This window comes from Arachis ipaensis, chromosome B02 (genome assembly GCF_000816755.2).
Source record: "Arachis ipaensis cultivar K30076 chromosome B02, Araip1.1, whole genome shotgun sequence".
Taxonomy (NCBI): domain Eukaryota; kingdom Viridiplantae; phylum Streptophyta; class Magnoliopsida; order Fabales; family Fabaceae; genus Arachis; species Arachis ipaensis.
The window spans coordinates 93,792,556-93,793,343 of record NC_029786.2 but is presented as its reverse complement, the minus strand read 5'-3'; positions in this window follow the sequence as shown (position 1 = coordinate 93,793,343).

The window sequence follows — 788 nt, the reverse complement described above, 5'->3', positions numbered from 1 at the left end:
TTAGCGACAATTTTGTACTTTATTTTAGATATTGATTTGTTGTTTATCATGCACACGTAGACACTGACAAAAACTGATCTGGGTAAATTTTTTTTTGTTATTTTTTAATTTTCAGTGACCAAAAATAAAAAGAAAGAGAGAAAATTTGATTTTGAGAGTGATTTGTGAGGAAAAAATCTTGCTTTGGCGCACTGGAAGTCATGACAAGATACAGTATTTCCAAGTCTGGCCACGTGTCAAGCCAGTAATTATGCTGTTTTTGGAGGGAATATAATTGTTGCATCGTGGACTGAATTGCATAACTCTTCGTTTTATATACAAAAGATAGATAGATTTTATCTCAGTCCTTGGTACTGTAGTGAAATAGTGATACATTGTTCGTATATATTTTGTGAAGTTATTAATATAAGATCCGTGAAAAGGAAAAATGGAGAGTTAAAGTTGCAGTTGAACTGCTCAACAAGTCCGTCACACTCTGACAAAAACCGTGTCATGCTTCCAATTTCCAAGAGCCGATTTTGAATTAAATAGTTGTGTGGTGCGTATATATATAGTTTGGGAAGGTTTTTAAATATGCCATCGTCCTTTTATGACATATTGATATTTCAAATCTCATAACCATTAAATATTATGGTTAAGTATGATTTTGGTCCCTAACGTAGGGATTAAAAATTTTTTTCGTTTTTTGTCTTTTTTTTTGTTTCAAAATGGTCCCTAAAGTTTCAATTTGTTTTAAAATCATCCTTCGGACCAAAATGTCCCTATTTCTTCTTCCCTAAATTTATGCA